Consider the following 5,090-nt stretch of genomic DNA (forward strand, 5'->3'; position numbering starts at 1 on the left):
ATGGTTTTTCGAATAGCTGGTTTAAGTTCGTATTTTTATGTTGTTTATCGCTAACTTGTTTGCTTGTACCTGCAGCTGTATTTAAACAAACATTATGGGTTTTAAGGTGTTTCCCAACGTCACCTTTTATCTCTGGATTTTTAGAGTCTTCCGATCGACTTAGCTCCGCATTTTTATAGTCATGTTGCTGACTTGTACTAGCTTTAGACTTCAGATTATCTTCATTAGTTTTTAGCTTTTGTATCTCATTGTCCATACTGTCCACTTTTATGCAAAGTGTAGTAATGGCTTTGAGTATCTCTTCCATTGTATTTTCTTTGTCAGTTTGAGTAGTTTTGTCTTGATAAGTAAGCTGCAATAACATTCTTGTCAGTTTTTATTACTTCAATTGTAAATGTAAAATTTAATATATTTAATACCAATCTTCTTATTTCTTTTGTAGTTACCGAATCTTGTATCTTTCTTGTTAGCCACCATTTTACTTGTGTGTTATTTGTCCTTATAATAAATTTGTTATATACAATGTATGGTTCAAATGATAGTAAACATTTATACACTGAATATAATTCTTTCCTATTTATTTCTCATCTTATTTCTGTATTGGTAAATGTTCCTGAATAATATCTACAATGATGTTCTATTTCTTCTTTATCATATCTATATTTTAAAACTCCTCCATAACTTTTTTCACTGGCGTCTGATTCTATTATATAAGTAAATTTTTTGTTTTCGTCAGGAAAATATAGTTTAGGTAGGTTTTTACATAATAGTTTTATTTTTTGTATTTGTGTTTGGTCTTTTTTATCAAACTGGTATTCTACATCTTTCTTTAATTTTTGTTGTAATAATTTTAAATTTTCTGCTAATTTTGGTATGTATTCTCTTACTTGGTTTACTAGTCCTAGAAATGATTGTAATTTCTTTTTTGTATCTAGTTGTTCATTTGAGTTAATTATTTTTTGTACTATGTGTGTTTGCATTTTTATTCCATTTTTATCTATTTGTATTCCTAAGAATTTTATTTGCTTTTTCATTATGTCTGCTTTCTTTTTACTTAGACTTATGCCTGAATATTCTATAATATGTATAAATTTTTCTAATAATTTTATATGTTCATATGGTGTTTTGGAATATAGTAATATATCATCAATATATACTACACAATTTTCTAATTGTTTAAAATAGTTATCCATTAAGTGTCGATATCTACCTGGTGCATTTTTATATCCAAATGATAATACATTCCATTCATAAAATCCTTGTGGCACTGTAAATGCCGTAAGTTTTTTAGATTCTTCTTCAAACTTTAAGTGGTAAAATCCTGATCTGCAGTCAAATTTACTAAAGTAATTATATCATTGTATTTGTCTTATTTTTAATATTTTATTTGGTATTGGGTAATTATATGTTTTAGTTTTTGCATTTAAATTTCTATAGTCAATAACCATTCTACTTTTTCCTCTTTTTTGTTCACTATGTTTATTTACTATAAATGTTGGGCTTGTATGCTTGCTATTGCTTTCTTGTATGTACCTTTTTCTAGTAATGCACTTATATGTATCTTAAATTCTGTTAAATCATTAAAATTATATTTTAATGATTTTTGGGTTATTATACTATTATTATCAATTAGCTCAATTTTTATTTTTGTTTTATGTTTTTCCATCCTTGTAAAGGATCTTCACTATATAATAAGTCTAACTTATCTTGGATTATTTTTACTTTATCTATAGAGAATATAATTAATTCTATCTTAGGGTCTTCCTCTTTTATATTTTCTAATTTTTGTGTAATTTTAATTTTTCACTTCCTTTTATCCATTCTGTTTTTTTTTGTTTTTTGTTATTTACTCTTTTTGCTCCTATTTTTTGTTTACATGGTGTTATGAACCACCAGTGTGTTTTTGTTATTATATGTGGGTATAATTTTTCTAAAAATGGCATTCCTAATAGCATATCTTTTGTTGTGAGTTCGAAGTTATACATTTCTTCTATAGTTAATATCTTATCCCATATTTGTATTTTTATATTTTTTGTCTTATATGTAATCATGCTTCCTTCATTATTAAATCCTGTTACTACTATCGGTGTTTTTAATTTTTCCCATTTATCTTCTGGTAAACAATTTTATTTACATATATTAGCTTCTGCTCCCGTATCTATCATTGATGTATAATATCTGTTGTAATATCCCTCTATTATTATCTTTGCAAGTATATATATTTTCATGTTTTTATCATAAGAAAGTTCTTTTTATTATTATCTTTTTATTATTATGATTTATTGTTAACTGCTTGTCTTCTAAATTATATGGTTTTACTTGTTCTAGTCATTTTATTCCTAAAATGATATTTTCATTTCCTTGATATATTTTAAATTTTATTACTATTGGTACTCCTCCAATGATTATTTTCTTTAATGTAATTTCTTCGGTATATATTAATGTTTTTGATAGTTCAGGGCATGATTGTTCAATAGTTATTATTTCATCTTCTGTTAACAAACAACAACGATACTCAACAAGCAATCCTAACTAACCCTAGTAAAGCAATATTGAACACAAGTACTCCAACACACAATCTAAACCTTCACATACTACAACCTTCTTAAGAACCAAACCAACCAAACCTAAAAATTCACATATAAGATAACAACACCATATATATACTCATCGTAATCACATATGAGAGTTTTCATAGCATTAATATCACACTTCTCATCCAAATATCCACTAACATATCAACTTACTCATAAATGTCAAAAATGATAATGAAGTGCAAATGTAATATAACGTGATACATGTATGTCCTGTTGATACACACCCATTGCACAAGCATCACGAGACACGTGGAGGGCATATCTGCCCATTGCTCAAAGCACACATGTTGGATATCAGTCCTGGACTCATGGGGGACATATCAGTCCATGCATTCGCCAAAACCATTTCTTATCGGCACAATCTCAATCGCTAAAATCATTTTTGATCGGTACAACCTCAATCGCTGAAACCATTTTCCATCAGCATATACATTTGTCAGAATCATTTCACATCGGCATATCAAGAATTCAAATCTCATCACAGTGTTTCAAAACTAATGAAAATAAATATGCTCACATGAATAATGAGAAGATAATAAATTCCATATTAGTACACAATTCACACCCACACAATCATGGCACACCATCAATAGTGAGTCAATATAACCGTTCAAATCATTCATGGCACATCATACATTAATATATCAATGAATTTCCTTTTAACCCCCACAATATTATCACTAGAATTCAATCAACCTTTAATAATGAACAAAAATTACGAAATCTTTCAATAATTCTCATTACTCTCAATCACATAATAAAGCATACAAAGTTCAATACACTTAACGAAGGGTCAAAGAGGCCCACTTACCTAAAAAGAGAAAACAATCAACTCGGTACTTGATCCTTTCATTTACTATGAGTCTCCGATTCCACACAATCTAGTCAAAAAAAGAATCCCAAAGAAATCATAAACAATACCACCCATAAAGCTAATTTGGAAATCAGGTCCAAATCGACCAAAAGAGTCATTCCGGTTATTCTGAAATTTGTATAAAAATAAAAAATGCCCATGGATTTTGGAATTCACAAGTGAAATCGTGAAAAAAATAAAGTTGAATTCAAGCTTAAAGCCTCAATTTACCATGAACTCAATTTCAAGAAAAATAAAACCAAACTTGAATTTGAAAACAAGATTTTTGATGTTAAAATTATGAAATCATAAGTGGGTAATGAAGGAAGAGAGTTAAAATCACTTACAAAATCAATTATTCTCGAAACCCCTTTTTAAAATCGCCTCCCTAGAGCCCTAAAAGTCCAAAAATGGAGAAATGAGGAAGAAACCCCGATATTAGAATTTTCAATAACTGCGAGGACAAAGCTTCTCGCAGACGCGGTTCCTCCTCCACGAACAAGGAGGTAGTGTTCTAGGACCCTTTTTGCATGCGGCTCCCCCTTCCACGACTATGGGGATCCACCAGTCTGACCTATCGTGAACGCGAACAAGCCCTCTGTGAACGTGAAGGTCAATAGTTCAACCTTCCACGAATGCGGCTAAAGCCTCGCATTCACGGAGGCTAGACAAATGTATTGTTCGCCAATGCGGACAAGGTTCCACAAACGCAAAGGAGGACACTAGATACCACAACTCATCAAAACCAAAGTCACCAAAATTCATCGAATAGACCTTCGAGATTCATTCAGAATCACAGTTACACAAACCAGATACGCTACCCAACTAAACTCGACGTTCCAAACTAAATGGAACTGTAGAAACATGGGTTCGAGGTCTTCTTGATATGAAACCCATTAAAGTTACACTAAACTAACTTTTGCTCAAAATACCAAACTTCCATCGGAACCTCTGAAAATTCAACCAAGAACTCTCCAAGACCTAAAATCATCCCCTGAATCTGCTGGTGTCATTGGAAATCAAATTTGAGTGTGGCGACTCAGTAGTAGTAAAGGCAACCAGACACGATAAAAGTGAATGAATATAAAAAAAGGAAGTTTCCTAACAATCTTCATAGTCTCTCGAAGATAAGCAACAGACATCTCTGATCCTCAAAACTCTACTACACCTGACTTGTACACCATGGGACCTATGAACTTGGCTCTGGTACAATTTTTCCTGACCTAAAAATCGGGCATGATGTCACATGTCTTACCCCACCAAGACAAGTCAACCTAATGAAACCTCAATAAGGTAAATGTGGAAGTAATAATGGAATAAATGATAAAACATAACATATAATGTAAAAATCATGATATAATTCAATACCTCAAAAACTTGGTGTCACGTGTACAAGCTTCTAAGTGTTACAATATATTCAAAAGAAATACAGATCTGGATGTCTTTGTTTCTAGAATAGAATAAGGACATAATGAAAGAGTAAGTGGCATCTGCTGAGATGACAAATAACTACCTCACAAACTCCAAAAGCAAGCCTCTGACAAAGATGAGAAGGGTTATAAAGACCATCTTGGATCGTAACCTACACAAGTATAGAAAGCAAGGGAGTGACTACCAAACAACAATGGAACTCAGCAAAC

The sequence above is a fragment of the Solanum verrucosum genome, unplaced genomic scaffold, assembly GCF_900185275.1.
Source record: "Solanum verrucosum unplaced genomic scaffold, falcon-dt-bn FXZP01000087.1, whole genome shotgun sequence".
Taxonomy (NCBI): Eukaryota; Viridiplantae; Streptophyta; class Magnoliopsida; order Solanales; family Solanaceae; genus Solanum; species Solanum verrucosum.